Consider the following 20,762-nt stretch of genomic DNA (forward strand, 5'->3'; position numbering starts at 1 on the left):
AGGGCGTTGACAGACCCAACTATATTGGACTCCTCAAGCGTTGAACAATTAGAATGCGGTGGGCAAGGTGGAACAGTCTGAGCCTTAACAACATTTTTAAAAGACAGGTCTAAAGGCAAGGCTTGTAGCTTAGGGGTCTGCAGCTTCTTCTTGTGGTTCTTTATGGGCAACCAGTTTATTTTAGGCTTGTTGCACTGGTTAGGGTCACAACCATAGGTTCTACAAGGTGCAGGATGGTGTGTGTCTGAGGCTGTAAGCGCTACGCTGTCAGATTGTCCAAACCCTTGTACACAGGAAGTTACTATATTGTTTGCGGTACTGGGCATAGCCTTTATTACTGTTGATGTGGTGTAGCTAAGGGCTGTACCTGGTCCATGACCACTGTCTGTAGAGCCGATGCCCGGTTTGTCCTGGTGTCCTGCGTTGTTCACGGATGCTGCTGGTGCCATGGGGTTTTGAAGGGTCATGTTGCTGTCTTTTAAAGACGATGCAGTCCACTTAGCCTGATGGCCGACTCTTCCAGAACTCTTTTGTGCTGATTCTAGGATGTAAAGATAACAAAATATATATATTAGGTGTTGCTATAGCCGCTATATCTTGGGGTGAAAGAGGTCTGAGACACACTAAGGCCCTCATTATGACCTTGGCAGCGGCTTCGCCGGGCAGCCGCCAAAGCAGCTGCACTCCCGTCACGGCCATCAGGAGATCCCAGCTGGGCCGGCGGGGATCTCGGCCACAACACAGGATCTGGCTCCAAATGAAGCTGGCGGTTTTGCGGCCGTTCGACAGGTGCAGTTGCACCTGTTGCGCTTTTCACTGTCTGCATAGAGGACAGTGAAAAGCTGCATGGGGCCGTGAAAGGGGGCCACTGCACTGCCCATGCCAGTGGCATGGGCAGTGCAGGGGCCCCCAGGGGCCTGCGACTCCCCATACTGCCAGGAAAAGGCTGGCAGTAGGGGGACTCGTAATCCCCTGGGCAGCGCTGCAAGCCTGTTGGCGGTGCTTCCTCCGAAACAGCCCTGGAGGTCTTGGACCGCCAGGGTTGTAATGACCCCCTAAGGATTGAATTCATCTGGCTCTACTGTTTCTAAAAACTCACCTGAGGCATTCCGATGTGAGGGGCATTTCTTTATAGGTGGACCTTCCTTAGACGCTGGGGACTTCCTTTTGCAGATCGTCTTTTTGATGTCCCCTACCACATTCTGGGTTGTTACCATGGGAGTCACTTGTACCGCAGGGGTGCCTGTTTTAGGTGGGCATTGCCTATCCAGTGTTTGTTTCAAACTTTTTTTTAATTGCCTGGTCACTTTATACTTTGACATATGCTGAACACCTTTGAACCCAGGCCTGGGAACTCTTAGGGCTACATCTGTTTTAGGTTTGCATTGCTTGTCTTCTGTCTATTTCAAAACTTTTTTTAATTGCCTGGTCCCTTTATACTTTGACATCTGCTCAACACCTTTGAACCCAGGCCTGGGAACTCTTTCGGCTACATCTGTTTTAGGTTTGCATTGCTTGTCTTCCCTCTATTTCAAAACGTTTTTAAATTGCCTGCTCACTTTTTACTTTAACATCTGCTGAACACCTTTAAGTCCTATTCCTGGGAATTTTTGGGAGCAAGCATATGTTTTAGGTTTACATTTCTAAGTTGATTGGCTGGCTCTAACAAAAGCAACATTTGTCCAGCCCCTCTTTTTGGATTAGCCAGCAGTGTGGAGGTTTGGCCGTACACTCCCAATGCTCTGCCCTGTGAGGAGGCCCCCAAGCAGCCACTTGGTCCTGAATGTCTCACATGTCCAGACTTGTCCTCTTAGGCTCTAAAACAGGTTGCACACCAGCAGGGCCCTCATTTTACACCACCCATAGACCTAGACACAGGGGCTAGGACCCTGCCACATGACTAACATGTGACCCACTGATGTCACAACCCACGTGAGTCACCTACACCTACGTCATTGCCTACGTCATCACGGGGCAGAGCACCTATCAAAAAGGTTTGATGGAAGGTATCCCCTCATACTCCTCTCCTTTGTTCAATCCCTGGAATGTGAGTATGAAACTTGAGAACATTTATGGTAAACGTTCGAAATGGTTGGTATACGTGAAGCTCTGGATGATTGGCATTTCGACTTGAAGGAACTAGGATAAAGAAGCAATCCTTGATCTTGATCATAGAAGGACCTTATCCCACTACGTCATCGCCAACAGAAATTTTTGTGCTATCAAGTTGCGACTCTAGGGGCTGTAGCACACAAAGTGAGCATTGAAAGTGCTAATTGAAGAAAAGTCACAGTTTTAGGCTGGCAGCTGTAAGGGGCAGAGCTTCAGAGGGGGTCTTTAATGTGTTACACCCCCTAACAAATGTGATTTCTGACAAAAAGTTGGGCACAGGTGCTTTCAGTTGAGTATTGTGATATGCCTGTCAGATTTCACCAGGGCTTTTTACATACACACACAAAAACGCCTATACACACTCGCCCCTTCTATTGTAAAATTCCTCAAAGATGTTCACTATTCTACAAAATGTGTTTCCTCTCACGTAGTATCCCTATTAATCAACATTCCTCTCCCTTTCCACTGCCCCTTAGGTCCCTCTCAAGCACTCTGCTTTTCGTATAATGTATTTTAACATGATACTCCAGCGTTATTGCTGGAAAATCTGAAGCTCACCCTCAAATCTTACTGACCAAGCAATGCCCCTAGCTGCTGTCTTAAATACCTGAAGAGCATGAGCAATACTCTGTCATCTCAGACTGTAGTAAATGGTGCTTGGTTTAGGAATAAAGATGTCTACTGATTTTGCTGGAAATGTAATGTCGTTTATTGAAGCATCTAAAGTTAACAATAGAACATAACATAATGGTGGTCATTCCGAACTTGGCGGGCGGCTGAGGCCGCCTGCCAAGGTCTGACCACCGGGCGGCCGCACTCGCACCACAGCCATTATGAGATCCCCGCTAGGCCAGCGGGTGGAAACCTGGTTTCCGCCCGCCAGCCCAGCAGGGATCTCGGCCGCAACACAGGAGCTGGCTCCAAAAGGAGCCGGCGGTGTTGCGGCTGTGCGACGGGTGCAGTTGCACCCGTCGTGCTTTTCACTGTCTGCATAACAGACGGTGAAAAGCTGCATGGGGTCGTGGCAGGGGGGCCCTGCACTGCTCATGGCAGGGGCCCCGCGACTCCCCTTTCCACCAGCCTTTTCATGGCGGTGCAAACCACCATGAAAAGGCTGGCGGGAGGGGGACTCGTAATCCCCTGGGCAGCCCTGCAAGCAGCGCTGCCCTGGAGGATTACTCCCGCCGGAACTAAAGTGGCGGGAAACAGCAAGTCCCGGCGGTGCGAAAGCGGCACTTCCGCAGCAGTCGTAATACCAAGGATTTCACCGCCAGCCTGCTGACCGCCAGGGTTGTAATGACCCCCAATATGTTCAAAGCAACAAAACAGCACAATTAAAGCCTAACGGGGAATAAGATAACAAAATAGAAGGCAACAACATCAGCACAATTCGACATAAAATGCAACAGCACAAAAACTAAAGCAACAGAACACATCACCATCACAACACAACACCATACAACAAAAATGCACAAATATTATTGTAGCACAGCCATACACCTGCTCTTATACTGCTTAAAAGGATTTGCGTCAAGCAGTGCGGTAACGTACCACAGTGGAAATAAAACAGTGACAACCAAAATTATTTAGTGATCTGTTCCCCAATCTATCACCAAATAATTTGGTAGACTGCTCTCCTCAAATGGACAATAATGCTTGTTGCTTTTTGTGAAACATTCTGGCACAGATATTCTTTGTATAGCTGGAGTGCCCGAGCATTGTTTTTGCTGTTCCATCCCATTAGAGTTCATATGCAACTGTTGTGTTCTTTAGTGTATCTTTGTTTTCTTTTGCTTTTGGCTTCTAAGCAGTTGCGATAAGGACCGAGCCTTTATCCAAAATCAGATACTTACAGACTGAGGGGGTGATTCTAACGCCGCCCGCCGAAGTTCCCCCACCAAAATACCACTCCGCGGTCGAAAGACCGCTGAGGGTATTTTGGGATTTGCCCTGGGCTGGCGGGCGGCCGCCAAAAGGCCGCCCGCCAGCCCAGGGCAAATCAACCTTCCCACTAAGATGCCGGCTCAAAATTGAGCCGGCGGAGTGGGAAGGTGCGACGGGTGCAGTTGCACCCGTCGCGTATTTCAGTGTCTGCTAGGCAGACACTGAAATACTTTGTGGGGCCCTCTTACGGGGGCCCCTGCCGTGCCCATGCCATTGGCATGGGCATGGCAGGGGCCCCCAGGGGCCCCGCGGCACCCCCTACCGCCATCCTGTTCCTGGCGGGCGAACCGCCAGGAACAGGATGGCGGTAGGGGGTGTCAGAATCCCCCATGGCGGCGCAGCAAGCTGCGCCGCCATGGGGGATTCTAAGGGCAGCGGTAAACCGGCGGGAGACCGCCGGTTTACCCTTTCTGACCGCGGCCAAACCGCCGCGGTCAGAATGCCCTGCGGGGCACCGCCGGCCTGTCGGCGGTGCTCCCGCCGACCCTGGCCCCGGCGGTCTGAGACCGCCGGGGTTAGAATGAGGGCCTGAATTTCTAGGTAGGGGCGATGCGAATGTGTGGGACACCAGAGAGGGATTTTCAGTCCTTATGTTGCTCCAAATATCAAGGCATTTTGGTGACATCCTTTCTTAGTTTTCCTGATTGATGCTGTTCCATTGAGCCCTCATCTTTTTGTGGTTTGAATGAATTTATGGTGTGTAGCATTTGGGATACTTTGACTGTCCTGGGGAAGGGGACTTTTATCTGGTAAGGCCAGGATTGTTTGCTTCCCCGTTAGTCCTTTTTTAGCAGTGAAAGTTGGTGTACCAAAACACCCAGACAATAGATGGACGATCAAGAGGTTTATTAAACAAACTCCATATACCACACAAGTATACAACCAACTGCCTGAAACAGAGAGATAGGTAGAAAAACATACATTCCAATGTACAATACATGTGAAGAGAAAACCCAAAAGCAGACAATAACGGGGAAAGAAAATATCACTCTTCTCCCTTAAAAAAGAAAATGGAATCAACATCAAAGAGAGTGCAAATTAAACTTTTCATAAATAGGACAGGGAAAAATACAATGAGAGAAAATGGAATATTTGAAAGAGGAGAACGCAATACAAGAAAAAGAAGGGTATTTGGTAACCTACCAGAACTAAAAATACTAAAGAGCTCACAGGAGTGTGACATGATGCTATTTAGCGGTTACTATGGGGGTCATTCCAACCCTGGCGGTCGGTGTTAAACCAGCGGCCAAACCGCAAACAGGCTGGCGGGTAAAAAAATGGAATTCCGACCCTGGCGGAAACCGCCAACAGAGACCGCCACATTACCACACCGCCCGCCACGGCAGCACAAACAAACAGCGTGGCGGTCACTGCCAACAGACAGGCGGAAGACAATGTACCGCCCACCCATCACAACCTACCAATCCGCCACCTTTTCCGGGGCGGTAGCCCCGCCGATAAAAACATGGCGGAAACAGGACTTCGAAGGGAAAACGCTCACCTCCATACAGCCCACGAGGAATCAGGACAGCATGGAACCCGAACTCCACATACTCCCAGCAATTGTGTTCCTACTCCTCTACCAGGAGCACGAACCCCAGCGCAGAAGACAACGGTGAGTACTGCACCTACGACACAGGGGAGGGGGGTGGAGAAAATATTACGGGTACACACATACGCGACACACCCACCCTCACCCTCACCCTCACCCACTACAACACACACATCAATGCGTATCAACACATCAGAGTGACACCCCCATAAACCCCCCCGGATGAATGCAAACACAAAATGAAATGACTCTAAACATAGGAATATATTGTATTACTGGCTTAAAAATATAATTCTACATCAAAAACTGTTATATACATAAATGTACAAGTCCGAGCATTGTAGCATGTATTGTCTGTGGACCACTGGGCCCAAATCACATGGGCAAAGCCCACACAAGATACCTGACTCCAATGGAGAGAACACTGCAGGGGCATCAGATAGCAAAACTACAGGCACCTCAGGGGGAAGGGAAGGGGGGGCACCTCAGCCAGATGAGTCCACGACGCCAGATCCACGAGGGGCCTCCATGGCCACTGTTCAATCCTGGGGAGTGCAAAGCCACAGTCTCTCAAGTCTCTACAGTGGGTGGGTTGCCCACTGTGCCATCCTGGGAGTGCAAAGCCACAGTCTCTCAAGTCTCTACAGTGGGTGGGTTGCCCACTGTTACATCCTGGCGAGTGCAAAGCCACAGTCTCTCAAGTCTCTACAGTGGGTGGGTTGCACACTGTTACATCCTGGCGAGTGCAAAGCCACAGTCTCTCAAGTCTCTACAGTGGGTGGGTTGCCCACTGTGCAATCCTGGGGAGTACAAAGCCACAGTCTCTCAAGTTTCACAAGTGGGTGGGTTGCCCACTGTTCAATCCTGGCGAGTGCAAAGCCACAGTCTCACAAGTGGATAACAGTCTCCACTGGTTCTGGGTGGGGCCTGGTGCCCAGACTGGTACGTGCAGCCCTGCTCGACTAAGATGCGGGCCAGCCCCTGGCGCTCATGGTTCAGCGGTGCTTGAGATGAAGGGCCCTGTTCAGCGGTGCTTGAGACGGCGGTGCCCAGTTCGGCGGTGCTTGAGATGAAGGGCCCAGTTCAGCGGTGCTTGAGATGAAGGGCCCAGTTCAGCGGTGCTTGAGTCGGCGGTGCCCAGTTCAGCGGTGGTTGAGATGAAGGGCCCAGTTCAATGGTGCTTGAGATGAAGGGCCCAGTTCAGCGGTGCTTGAGATGAAGGGCCCAGTTCAGCGGTGCCTGAGACGGCGGTGCCCTGTTCAGCGGTGCTTGAGATGGCGGTGCCCAGTTCAGCGGTGCTTGAGATGAAGGGCCCAGTTCAGCGGTGCCCAGTTCAGCGGTGCTTGAGACGGCGGTGCCCTGTTCAGCGGTGCTTGAGACGGCGGTGCCCAGTTCAGCGGTGCTTGAGATGAAGGGCCCAGTTCAGCGCTGCTTGAGATGAAGGGCCCAGTTCAGCGGTGCTTGAGACGGCGGTGCCCAGTTCAGCAGTGCTTGAGATGAAGGGCCTAGTTCAGCGGTGCTTGAGGTGAAGGGCCCAGTTCAGCTGTGCTTGAGACGGCGGTGCCCTGTTCAGCGGTGCTTGAGACGGCGGTGCCCAGTTCAGCGGTGCTTGACATGAAGGGCCCAGTTCAGCGGATCTGGCCATGGCGTTGAGCTCATTTGCCACCTGTCCTGTGGCTGGCGGTGCCTTCCTGCCCATCTGTCCTGTGGCTGGCGGGGCCCTCCTGGGCTGCAGTGCCGGGCATGTTGGTGGCCTCCTGCCCACCTGGGATGGGGCTGGCGGGGCCCTCCTGGCCAGCGGGGCTGATGGCGGTCTTGTCGGGCGTGCCACCCTTCCCAGCCTTCCCTGATCACCTGTGGCCCTTCCCCACCTTGGGCGGTGTGACTGCTGTCCCCACACCTCCTGCCGGAGCCATGGTAGAGGTTTTTGTGCCTGGTGTCTTGACCCTCTCGCGCCGGCCACTGCCTATCTTTGATTGTTTGTCCGGGGGTGGGCTGCCCGTGCCTTGGCTCCGTACTGAGCTGGCTGCCCTGGAGGGTGGGGGACTCCATAGTCCATGGCAGACTGTCATGACAGGGCCCGGTTTTGTGGTGGCTGAGGTGCTTACTGGAGTCCGATGACATGGACGGGGTGGGGGAGTTGGTGGAAAGAGGTTAAGTTTGGACAGGAAAAGCTTTTTAGGAGCAATGGCAGGGGTAGGTGTAGTGGGTATGGGAGTGGAGGAAGAGGATGTGGTTGTAGGAGTTTGAAGTCTGGTGTCTTTAGGTGCAGGTGCTTGGGCTGGAGGCTGTCGTGAGGTGGATGGCTGTTGGGTGGGTGGCTGCCTGCGTTTGTGTATCTTGGAAGAGGGGGTCACAGACACACTGGGAGAGGACAGAGGGGACGTGTAAATGGCAGTGGGGGTGGTGACTGCACGTGTGCGGGGGGTGCTGGTGTGTGTGCTGGTGATGGACGTAGTGGCTGAAGATGTAGTGCATGCAGGTGTGAGTGGAGACGTGACAGGGAGGGAGGAGGGAGACGAGGAGGAGGGGGACACAGTGGAGGCAGTGGGTGTTGTTATGTCTGTATGTGGATGTTGCTTGTGTGAATGCCTGTGTGATGTGTGGTGCTTATGTCTGCCTGAGCTTCCCTTGGGTGTTGAGGTGTGTGCAGGCTGGTCTGATGGTGTGTCTGGGATAGGCAGAGGTACAGGTGATAGGGTCTGGGTGGAGGAAGTTGGAGGGGGGAGGCTAGAGACAGGGACAATGGCTGCCATCAGTGCTGAGGCCAGAGTGTTGAACGATCTCTGAAGGGCAGCCTGACCAGAATGAATGCCCTCAAGGTATGCATTACTCTGGTGCACCTCTCTTTCTACACCCTGGATGGCATTCAATATGGTAGACTGCCCAACAGTGAGCGTCCTCAGGAGGTCAATGATCTCCTCACTGAGGGCAGCAGGGCTGACTGGGGCAGGGCCTGAGGTGCCTGTGGCGAAAGAGATGCCCACCTTCCTGGGTGAGCGGGCACGGGGCAAACGCTGAGGGGATGCGGGGAGGGCGGTGCTGGTGCGCTGGGTGGCGGCTGTACCTGTTGTTGCGGGGGGCACAGATGTTGCCGCCACCACAAGGGAGCTCCCTTCAGAGGACGGGTCTGTGTCACTTATGTCTGCCCGAGTCCCCTCTGTGGAGCTCCCCTCGCCCTCCGTCCCACTGGTGAAATCGGAATACGTTGCATGGCCCTCCATGGCCATGTGGGATGCAGCTCCCTCGTGCTCCGATGCCACTTCTCCTCCGCCTGATGATGCTAATGCACACATGAACAGGAAAAATACAAAAAAGGGGAGGGGGAGAAAATAAAGGCATGTTGAGTGCATCCATTGGCGACACCGTTGGCGGACAGGACAGACACAGAAGCCCCCTGCACTACGCCGCACACTTGGGGTCCACTACTCAATCCGTGGGACATGGCCTACAAGCCTATGGACGACATCTGCACACATAGATGACACAGGCCCATGAATAGCTGTACTTGGCACCCTACAGAGGTGGGGGGCGGGGGCACAGGGCCATGCCTTACGGAGGGGCCTAGCCTACAGAACTCGCCCTGGCCTAGGGAGACCCACAGCCCTCCTCCCCTCCCAGACACCTCCACTGCGCGCAAAGTCACCAGAATAAGAGTGTACTCACCCCCTTGTGTCTGCTGTGATGTCCTCACGCGCCCATCCAAATCGGGGTAGGCCACCGCCACGATCCGGAACATCAGGGGGGTCAAAGTCCGACTGGCACCACTCCCACGTTGGGAGGCCATCCCCAGCTGAGCCTCCGCCGTCTTCCTGCTCCAGCGTCGGATGTCCTCCCATCTCTTCCGGCAGTGGGTGCCCCGTCTCTGGTGGACCCCCAGGGTCCGGACGTCCTTGGCGATGGCACGCCAAATATCAATCTTCTGGTGGGCGCGGACCTATGTGAAATGTACAGGGGGAGAAAAAGAGTCATCACCTTCTGCACCCTCAATGTGACTGGCCCCCCATCCCTACCCTTGCCATGTGGCACATGCTCTCATCCGTCGTTTGATGCATGCCTCAATCGCTCCCCTCCCCACCATCTTTCATCAACCCCACTCAACACAGGCATTGGCTACTAAGCATGGCCTCAGTGTACTTACCTGTTGGTCTGGAGGACCGTAGAGTAGCGCATACTGGGGGAGGACCCCATCCACGAGTTTCTCCAACTCCTGAGCTGTGAAGGCAGGGGCCCATTCCCCAGTCGCATGAGCCATCGTCGCTTCCAGACCGAGGTCACAGCAGCACTTGCAGTGTAGGTCCTCTCCTGTCGAAGATCAGGTATCGAGTGATTAAGCTGATAGAAAATGGCGGTCACGCCCGCGGCGGTGCGTACCACGGCGGTGCGTACCACGACCGCCGGCGCACATCATCATTGGCTCCTGAGCCCCATAGGGCTCAATGTTAACCAATGCTGCTTTGCGCCGCGGTCTTTGACCGCCTACCGCCACGGTGTGCCACGCCAGCGCATTTACCTCACATCCCATTGTCGCACTTCACAGGTCAGGCATCCGCCATTTCAAGGGCCCACATGGCTTACTTTTTACTGCGTCACACATACCTAGGCCTTGCATCAACACTCATACAAGCCATTCAATGCATTGGGAATCGTGTTTAGTGCAAGCTGTGGTTACGTACCTGTGGGTTGATTGACTCTGTGCTCGCTGTTGTCCTTCATAGGCACCGTCCGCTGGGACATGCGAGGAGATGGAGGAATCTTCCCGTGTACAGACCGCTGGTGGACCTGTCGACAATGGAGGAAAGACATGTCATACTGACATACAGGCTTGACCGAGCCACTATCCATGAACTGTGTGCCCAGCTGGAGCCAGACCTGATGTCATCAATCCGCCAACCCACAGGGATCCCCCCTCTAGTGCAGGTGCTGTCAGTGCTCCATTTCTTTGCAAGTGGGTCATTTCAAACAACAGTGGCCATATCATCAGGGATGTCCCAGCCTATGTTTTCCAAGGTGTTGTCCAGAGTTTTGTCTGCCCTGCTGAAACACATGCAGAGCTACATCGTTTTCCCTGAGGTGGGGGATTTGCCTACAGTGAAGGGTGATTTCTATGCCCTTGGACATATCCCCAACATCATAGGTGCCATTGATGGGACCCAGGTGGCTTTAGTACCCCCCAGCAGGAGTGAACAAGTGTACAGAAACAGGAAGAGTTATCATTCTATGAATGTACAGATGGTGTGTTTGGCAGACCAGTACATCTCCCATGTTAATTCTAAGTTCCCTGGCTCAGTGCATGACGCGTACATCATGCGGAATAGCAGCATCCCTTACATGATGGGTCAACTCCAGAGGCAACGTGTGTGGCTAATTGGTGACTCTGGTTACCCCAACCTGTCATGGCTACTGACCCCAGTGAGGAATCCCAGGACAAGGGCAGAGGAATGGTACAATGAGGCCCATGGGCGAACTAGGAGGGTGATCGAGCGGACCTTCGGCCTCCTGAAGGCCAGGTTCAGGTGCCTCCATATGACAGGTGGATCCGTATTCTACTCACCAAAGAAGGTGTGCCAGATCATCGTGGCCTGCTGTATGCTTCACATCCTGGCTTTGCGACGCCAGGTGCCTTTTCTGCAGGAGGAGGGTCCAGATGGTGGTGTTGTAGCAGCTGTGGAGCCTGCGGAGAGTGAAGACGAGGAAGCCGAAGAGGACGACATAGACAACAGGAACGCAGTAATACAGCAGTATTTTCAATGACACACAGGTAAGATTCCAACCCGGCATATTACATATACTTAACCCCTACTACCTCTCTCCTGTCTGACCTTTTCCCCCAGTGTATGGTAACTGAGTTGTGACTTTCCCTTCAAATTTCAGAGATGTGGGCCCCACTGCGTGACATCTGCTTTGTTTCCCCATGGACTACAGCTGTGTGACAGTGGTATGTTGGCATCACAATGTAAATATGCATTTTTGGCACGGTACTGTCTAATACATTTGTACAAACTCACAGCCAGACTCCTGATTGTTTTGTGCAATAACTGTGTTTATTTCAGTGCTCTATATTGGTGGGTGATTGCAAATCGGTGAGGGGTGATGGTGGAGGATTGTCCATGGCAGAGTCCAGACTATTAGTATCACAGGTGCATTGTCCAAATGCCTGTTGAAAGTGGAGCATGGGCAGTATAAGGATGGAGAGGGTGTCAATGTGGGACAGTGGGATGACAATCAGGGAGGTATCCTTTCCTGGCGGGGGTCTTGGTATCTTACTCTGTCTTCTTCCTGGATCTCAGGGCCCGCTTGCGGGGTGGTTCTCCTTCTGCAGGGGGTGGGGTGCTGGTGGCCTGTTGGTCCCGTGGCGGGGCCTCCTGTCCACTAGCACCGGCAGAGGTGGTAGGCAGTTCTTGGTCCATGCTAGTGTCAGGGGCCCTTTGTGGGGCCACAGTGTCCCGCAATGTGGTGACTACCTGATTCAGAGCCCCTACAATGGTGCCCAGGGCGGAACTGATGTTTCGTAGTTCCTCCCTGAAGCCCAAATACTGTTCATCCTGCAGAAGCTGGATCTCCTGAAACCTGGCCAGGACCGTCAACATCGTCTCCTGGGAGTGGTGGTAGGCTCCCATGATGGAGGAGAGGGCCTCGTGGAGAGTGGGTTCCCTGGGCATGTCCCCCCCGTCGCACAGCAGCCCTCCCAGTTCCCCTGTTTCCCTGTGCCTCTGTCCCCTGGACCGTGTGCCCACTACCACTGCCCCCAGGTCCCTGTTGTTGCTGGGGTGGTGGGTTAACCTGGGTGCCCTGTAGTGGTGGACACACTTCTGCTTGACGTGTCCTGGGGACAGAGGGATGGGCCCGCTGGGTGGGTGCTGTGCTGGTGTTACCAGAGGGGGGAAGGTCTGCTATGGGCTGTGGCTGTCTGAGGGGAACCGACTGTCCAGAGGTCCCCGATGGGCCAGGCTGGTCATCTAGAACCAGGTCGACAGAGGTGCTGTCCTCACTGTGGGCCTCTTCTGGGGGTGGAGTGGACATTTGTGGACCCTCCTGCGCGGTGACGTGGCTTTCGGGTCCTGCAGGGGTATAAAAGTATGGTTATTGCATTTGTGTGTGCCATTGCGTGTAATGGGTGGGTGCCCGTGTACCCCAGTGCTGGCATTCTTGTGTGGGGGCTTTTGTGACAGTGGTTTGGGGGGGATGGGTATGTGCAGTGGGCATGCTTTGTTGATGGGTGTCCATGCTTTGTGGTCGCATGCAGGGCTTGGGGTTGGGATGGGTGGGCTGTGATGGGGAGACATTTGCAAGAAGCAGGATGTGATCGGGTGAGGGTGGGGGTATGAGTTGGCATGCTGGTGGGGTGGGGGGGATGAAGTAGTTAAGATTTGACTTACCAGAGTCCATTCCTCCAGATACTCCTGCGAGGCCCTCAGGATGCAGGATTGCCAAGACCTGCTCCTCCCATGTTGTGAATTTTGGGGGAGGAGGTGGGGGTTCCCCACCAGTCTGCTGCACCGCGATGTTGTGCCTGGATACCATTGAACGCACCTTCCCCCGTAGGTAGTTCCACCGCTTCCTGATGTCGTCCCTATTTCTTGGGTGCTGTCCCACAGCGTTGACCCTATCGACTATTCTGCTCCATAGTTCCATCTTCCTGGCAATGGTGGTGTGCTGCACCTGTGTCCCGAAGAGCTGTGGCTCTACCCGTACAATTTCCTCCACCATGACCCTGAGTTCATCCTCCGAGAACCTGGGGTGTCTTTGTGGTGCCATGGGGTGGTGTGGGTGATGTGTGGGGTGGATTGTGTGGTGATGTGTATTTGTGTGTTGTGTGAAGTGCGTGGAAATATTGCTGGGTGAAAGTAAAATGCGCGTCTGGGTGCTCAGATCTCTATTTCTCAGTGCGTGGTCCCGATTCTGTAGCAGTGGGGGTTTGTGGGTGATGTGGGTGTGTGTTTTATATTGTGTTGGGTGTGTGGGAGTGGTGTGTGTATGTGTCTCAGGTGTGTGTATTTGGAATTGTCTAATGTGGCTGTGTTTTGTAAGTGTGTGTGTATTATGAGCGCGCCGGTGTGTACCGCCAATGGTATACCGCGGTTGAAAGACCGCCGCGTGGATTCGTGTGTCGTGATAGTGTGGGCGTATTTCTGTTGGTGTGACGGTGTAGGTTTGGTCATTGCCAGTTTCTCGCTGCCCTTTGGTGTTGCGGACTTTTGTGGATGTCTGTATTTTGGCGGTTTGCCTGTTGTGGGTCAGAATGACCGTGGCGGTTTGCCGCGGCGGTATGTTAGCGGTCTACTGACAGCGGTAAGCTGATTTTACCGCCAATGTTGGAATGACCCCCTAAGTCTGTGATTCCCTAAATCACAAGGTTTGCGATTTCAAAATGACTTTTACAAATGCCTAAATGCATGCATGTCGTGAGTCTACAACTGGTTAATGAATTCCAAAACTGGTTTAACAAGGAATTAGGAGTCACAATTTGGAAGGGGCATATATAGGGCATCGCTTCCATATTCCGATTCACAATGCTATTTATCAATGGTTTGCGACTGCAATTTCAGTCTTAAACTATTGATAGGTAGGTTATCGACTCCACAAAGAAGTGGTTAGCCCAGTAACGATTAAAAAAAAGTTTGGGATTGGCCAGTTATTCAAAAAACAATTTAAAAAAAAGTATTTTTCTCAAAGACAGATCTGTTTCCATAAAGGAAAATGGTCTGTTGACCTAATGGCCACCATCCCTGTAACGGCATGTAATCAGATGTGTCACAATTTTGGGATCTTTCTCATGAATATTGATGAGGTAGAATCGATTGTAGTCCACTCCAAATAGTGATGCCAAGAGCTAACATCCTGACAATGGACCCTACAGAAGAGGCACCCGTTGTCACCCAAGGGTATCACAAAATATCTTGTGGAAAAAACTTCTGAAACTCTATGTCTTCCCCTTCTATTCCAAGGCCCTGGACATGTGGACCATGCAAAAAAACACACCTAGTTCTCTTCAGCGGGTTCAACACAGAATGCATTCTTCCATACAGGAAACATAAGCTTTTGCAGGAATAACTCCTCTAATAAACTCAGTAGCACCTGCTAAGAAATCTTTCATTTCAATCTCCTGACCACCATAACCACCAGGCCCTAGTCCATTTACTAAGCTTACGTTTACCTGCAAAATTCCTGACATAAATTTCCATAGAGATGATGGTCAACTTAGAACAGGAATAAGACATGATCTTGAGGTTCACACCTTAAAAAATCAGACACACAGATGGGTCACCTTGCATGTCCTGCCCTATTTGTGACTATATTTCCTCCACAACCTCACATACTTCAGTATTTTTACACTAATAACCCACTCCAAGAGCACTTCGTGAAGTAGCATTTGTTGTCGCACTTATTGCAGATTACTTTCAGTGTCTGACAAATTTACTTCCAGCAATGCACCATATTGCACCACAACAAAAACACATCGTTTGTTTTGATGACAGAATCACAATGACCTCAGATGAATTATCTTCTAATCTCCCCTACACACTGTATCCTTTGTTTCACTCTTTATGTGACAATCAGAAATGTATTGAGAGGAGGCTCACTTTTCATCTAAAGTTCCTTCATATTTTTTTTACTATCACAATGCAACAAAAGGTGTTCTCTTATGTTCTCTTCTGTTACTGCTGCAAATTTACAATTACTTGCTAATGTCTTAAGAGAAGTAACGTATTCCTCCGCTGGTTCTCCTTCACCGTGAATCCTCTTCCAAAATGGTATCTTGTCACTATTGTGCTGACTTTTGGGAAAGTAACAGGGCTCATTTGATGAAATGAAATGCTAGACTCATTCAAAACTCTACACTCATCTTGGGAGAAGTGTCTTGAAAACCTCCTGGCAACCACACCTTCGGAATGTTATAAAAGAGACAATTTCGTCTCTGTTCCCAAATTTGTACAAACATTCGATTAGTTGAAAAAAACCTTTTTCCATTTCCTCCACTTCAATTGTGGCTCTTCAGGAGTACTTGAGAATAAAGGACGGCACTTTTACACTTTGCACATTCACTTTCAAGTCCGAAGAAAATGCATTTCCCCAAAACACAATACATAAACAGCACATAAAAACTGTGTTTGATAAAAATCTCCAAGCACCCCAGTGTAGACACAATGATATATCACATACCCGCCAAAAACTAAACAAATATACAGTAGTGTGACAGAACATAATGAAAAATCTATACAAGTTTGCAGAAGATATTTCCATAACCTTACATTCCCAAGACTGAAAAATGATAATTGTGCGAAGAAAGGGTCACATTTTCAATATCCCCCAAAAATATGTGTTCGTGGAATGCCAATGGTTGAGTGCGTCACCAACCAAAATGCCCTTATTGTTTCAGTTACTTGAAGTAAGTGTGCGCATTGCTGTGTTCAACAAACAAGATACACACATACTTAAGTAGTGGTGATACAGCTTTGCACTGGTATGTGACCAGTGACTGCAAGTTGTGCACTTCACTGCCGTTTCATCCTTCAGTTCTTAGGGAGGGTCAACAGCCATGGCTGTAGGAGCAACAGTTTGACCTGCTTGCTTTGATTGGCAGGCAGTGTGATGATGATTCATCACACATTTAGCTCTTCTTCACTGTCCGCCTTCCTGTTAGCAGTTTTTTAAAATGGCCTTCAAACTATTTTGTCAGAAAATATACGTTTAAAAGCAATACCACCCACAGTGTCAAAATTGCATCAGGGAACACCACCAACAAGGGCATGGAACATTACAACAACATCAGTGGGCAGCTGTGCAGAGAGCCTCCACTCCATCACACAACTGAAGGATTAACCACACATTAATTGAGGTGGCCTGAGGGCTGCAAGAAGAACTGCATTTGGCAAATAATTTTAATTAAAGCTATCAGGCATTGTCTCCTTGAGGATCCCAATAAATCACCATCACAAGTGCTCAGCATGCACACTTACAAGCACAGCTACGAACTTCAGATTCCTCGCTCTTCCAACCTGGAGCATGGAATATTTGGACAGCCTCAAAGCGAAGTGAAGACACCCCGATGATTTCCTCTAGTAAGACATATTGGCCTTTTGCTCACTCTGGTTTTCTGCTTTGGCTTGTTTTTATCCTGCTTCTCATCATCGACCAGATGAAAATGCATCTGCACTGTAGCACTAGGATAAACCTTCAAGATTCTGATTTTGTTAACCAGCTAGTTTTTACTATTCATGTTCTCCTTTCGCACCTTTTCTTGGAGGGGGCTCCTTGGACTTTCTGACTTTTCTCAAGTGATAGAGCTGGCTCGCCAAGTGCTCTGCTTAAGTCATTAAAAGGAGTTGCCAGATTTCCTTGATGATTTCTAAAGGTGAACTCTCTGACTACGTCTGAGTTTGGGTGATGACTTCAGACTGTTGGTGCTGTTGTCTAACTTTGGACCTGGGGTGTATAACTGATACTAACGAGGGGCTTGTATCACAAGCTAACCCTTCTTTCTCACACACAAACTCCACTTCATCTAGTGAACTCTGACCCACACCTCTTTTTTGCAATTCTGTCAAATACTGTCTGAACATGTTTTTGTGCAAAGGCCTGCCTCTAACATTGACCTGTGAGGGTATTATTATACTTGGCCCCAGCGATAAAACCAATTTTGATGGACTAATTAACTAGAAAAGGCTACAGAAGCACGTCTGTGGGAGAGGAGGGGAATCATTGTGCCTCCTGTTTTAGAAAACATTTGAGAATAGATGTGTGGACTCTTGTAAGTGAGCTCTTTTCAGGTTTCAACCACAGAAAACTTTGGCTGTCTTCTGGTATAGGCCTGTGGTTTCCATTACAATACAATATATTTTTATAGTGGGATAGTGCTCTTCATTGGATGGTTTTCATGTCTGTCTTGTTTCCCCTACTTCTTATTTGATAGTGCTGTTACTTATGTTTTTCTTGCCCCTCCTCAGATGTGTTTTACCTTTACTATGATCAACATGATTTATTTTAGCACTCCATGGGAGAGCATGGTTTTTTTTCTCTATATCTCTTTCTTTCTCTGTCTCCCACATAGTGTGGTCTTCCTCTTTCAGACCTATGCCCATACTCTCTGTGTTCCTCTCCCACCAGCAGCTGGTAAGTTCTTTGCCCCGCCCTCGTTATTGACTCGGATTTGTTTCAATCATATCTCCACTGTTGGCCCCTGACTCTCCCCGATCCTTTCAGATGCTTGTCAATTGTGTTTTCTTCCTCCTTCAACTGTCCTACTTCGCTAGTGGCCCACCAATTCCCCCATTTTTTAAAATGGTTTTACATTTTTATGAGGGCCTAGCAGTGTAAATCTACTACTGGGCTGCTACTTTCTGTAAATGTTCTTTCAATTTACTGCTCCAAGATGGGCATGTACCATCTCAGAATAGTAGAATAAAGATAAATGTATTCTGCCATTGCCCAGGAGGAGGTCATTCCACAGGCAGAAGGGGAGAGACAATTGGGGGTGTTCATTTGGGTACCAACTGATGTATAGTGGGAGGAAGGGAAAGGGGAACCAATGCTAAGGAATCATGGCCCTCATTACAACATTGGCGGTAAATGCCGCTTACCGCCGTGCAGAAGACCGCCAACACACCGCCGCGGCCGTGGAATTCCGCCACAGCTATTATGACCTACAGCACAGAATCCGCCAAAATTCAGACACACATACAAGTCCGCCACACCAAAGGTCAATGACAAACTGGTGAAAACAAAACCTCCACCATCACGCCAACAGAAATACGCCCACACTATCACGACACACGAATCCATGCGGCGGTATTTCAACCGCGGTATTCCATTGGCGGTACACACCGCCACACTCAAAATACACACACATTTACAAAACACAACCACATTGGACAATTCAAAATACACACACCTGATATACATACACACACCACTCCCACAAACCCAATACAATACAAAACACACACCCACATCACCCACAAACCCCTACGACCACAAGTACAGAGAGAAGGCCAGAGAGAGACACTACAAACAACTACCAAGCATCCATAGGCACACAATACCATCACCCACATTACTTCCACGCACCTCACACAACACACCACTAAATACCACCCAACTTATCACTACACACACCACCCCACACATCACCCACACCACCGTATGGCACGGCAAAGACACCCCAGGTTCTCTGAGGAGGAGCTCAGGGTCATGGTGGAGGAAATCGTCCGGGTAGAGCCACAGCTATTCAGATCACAGGTGCAGCACACCTCCATTGCTAGGAAGATGGAGCTATGGCGAAGAATAGTGGACAGGGTCAACGCAGTGAGACAGCACCAAAGAAATAGGGATGACATCAGGAAGAGGTGGAACGAACTACGGGGGAAGGTGCGTTCTGTGGTCTCAAGACACAACCTAGCGGTTCAGCGGACTGGCGGCGGGCCCCCACCTCCTCCCCCACAACTGACAACATGGGAGGAGCAGGTCTTGGTGATTCTGCATCCTGAGGGCCTCGCAGGAGTAGATGGAGGAATGGACTCTGGTAAGTCAAAGCTTTACTATTACATCCCCCACCCTACCTGCATGCCATCACATACCCCCACCCTCACCCTCAGCCCCATCACTCCTACTCCTCACAAATGTCCCACTATCACAACCCACTCATCCCAACACCAAGCCCTGCATGCAACAACAAAGCATGGACACCCATCACCAAAGCATGGCCACTGCACATACCCATACAACCCCCTAAACCACCATCACACAAGGTCCCACACAGGAATGCAAGCAATGGGGTACACGGACACCCACCTATTGCACGCCATGCCACACACAAATGTAATAAACATCCTTTTATACCCCTGCAGGACCCCTACCCAACGTCACCGGACAGGAGGGTCCACACATGTCCACCCCACCAACAGAAGAGGCCCACAGTGATGACAGCAGCTCTGTCCAACTGGATCTAGATGACCAGCCCGGCCCATCGGGGACCTCGGGACAGTTGGTTCCCCTCACACAGTCACAGGCCACTACAGACCTTCCCCCCTCTGGAAAAACCAGCACAGCACCCACCCGCGGGCCCATACCTCTGTCCCCAGGACACGTCAAGCAGCAGTGTGTCCACCACTACAGGGAACCCAGGCTAACCCACCACCCCAACAACAACAGGGACCTGGGGGCAGTGGTAGTGGGCACACGGTCCAGGGGACAGAGGCCCAGGAACACAGGGGAACTGGGAGGGCTGCTGTGCGACAGGGGGAGGACAGGCCAAGGGAACCCACTCTCCACAAGGCCCTCTCCTCCATCATGGGAGCCTACCACCACTCCCAGGAGACAATGGCAACGGTACTGGCCAAGTTTCAGGAGACCCAGCGCCTGCAGGAGGAACAGTATTTGGGCTTCAGAGAGGAACTCAGAGCCATCAATTCCACCCTGGGCACCATCATAGGGGTGCTGAAGGAAGTACCCAACACCAGGAGGGAAACTGTGGCACACCAAGGGGCCTCTGACACTAGCATGGACGATGAACAGCCCACCACCTCCGCCGGCGCTAGTGGACAGGAGGCACCGCCAGAGGACCACCACACCAGCACCCTACCAGCTGCAGAGGGAGAACCACCCTGCAAACGGTCCCTGAGATCCAGGACAAAGGCAGAGAACAATGACAAGACCCCCGCCAAGAAATTAGACCACCCTGATTGTCATCCTTCTGTCCCACCTTGTCACCCTGTCCATCCTCAAACTGCCCCAGCTCCACTTCCTATGCCCAATTGGGCTATGCACCTGTGAGACTAATAGACTGGACTCTGCCATGGACATTCCTCCACCATCACCCTTCACCATTTTACAACCCCCTCATATATTGAGCACTTAAATAAACACCCTTGAAGCACAAAACAATCTGGAGTCAGTCTGTTATTTCGAAATAGTGTATTAGCAATTACAGTGCCAAAATGCTCTTTCATTTGTAATGTCAACATACCTATGTCACACAGCTCTAGTCCATGAGGAAACAAAACAGATGTCACACTGTGGGACACACATCTGTGAAATCGTAAGGGAAAGTGACAACTCAGTGACCATACACTGGGTGAAAATGACAGACAGTAGAGAGGTAGTAGTGTTAAAGTACATGTAGTAGGCAGGTTTGTATTCTTACCTGTGTCTCACT

This window comes from Pleurodeles waltl, chromosome 1_2 (genome assembly GCF_031143425.1).
Source record: "Pleurodeles waltl isolate 20211129_DDA chromosome 1_2, aPleWal1.hap1.20221129, whole genome shotgun sequence".
NCBI lineage: Eukaryota > Metazoa > Chordata > Amphibia > Caudata > Salamandridae > Pleurodeles > Pleurodeles waltl.